Here is an 856-nt window from a genome sequence, read left to right on the forward strand (position 1 = left end):
CTGCCCGAGGGGGGTGATGTTTTGGAGGGGAGGGGGGGGATATGGGGTATCTGGAGGCAGTGACAGCATTTTGAGATCCCGGGGGTGTCTCTGGGGGGGCTGAGGGGTGTCTGGGGGGGTCTCCAGGGGTTTTGGGGTGTCGAGGCCCCTGGGGCCGGGCAGGCTTGGGGCCGTTCCGCCTGTGACACGAAATATTTGCTGTTTTCTTTGCCCCCTCAAGATCCCTGCGAGAGGGAGGTGGGGGCTAAATAAGGGCTCCCCTTTGGGGCTGGTGGGGATGCCGTGTCCCCTCCACTGTGGGGCTGTCCCCCGTGGATGTCCCCATGCCCTGGGCGTCCCCGTGACGATGTGTCCCCACAGCTGAGCCCCCCCTGAAGGGAGCCGTGTGTCCCCTCCCCTCGCTCTGCAGGCACCTCTGACAGGGGTGTCCCCTCGGGGTTGGGGTCTCTGCCGTGGGGACATCCCAGGGGACATCCAGGGGGTCCTCAGCCCATTGTGCTGCAGTCCCAGCCCCGCAGGGCCCTGGCAGAGCTGCCCTTTTGCTTTGCTTTCATCCTGCAAATAAATCCCCCCCCTCTCCAGCAGCCTGTAAAGCAGCGGCACAGCCCGGGCAGGGGGGCTGAGCTGTGTTTTCCAGAGCTTTTTTTTGCTGCTGGGGTGTCACAGGGCTGGTGGGGACTGTCCCTGTGCCAGCACGGGGGGGGCTGATGGTGGGGGGGGGGACACAGGGGCTGCTGAGCTGCCCTAGACTCCTGCCCTCGCTGCTAACTGGATTCTGCAGGATTATCTGTGTCAAATCAGATTTGTCCCGTGGCAGGAACGGGGTGTGAGGTGTCACAGCCCCTCCTTTGGGCTG

Source organism: Calidris pugnax, unplaced genomic scaffold, assembly GCF_001431845.1.
Source record: "Calidris pugnax isolate Ruff unplaced genomic scaffold, ASM143184v1 scaffold378, whole genome shotgun sequence".
Taxonomy (NCBI): Eukaryota; Metazoa; Chordata; class Aves; order Charadriiformes; family Scolopacidae; genus Calidris; species Calidris pugnax.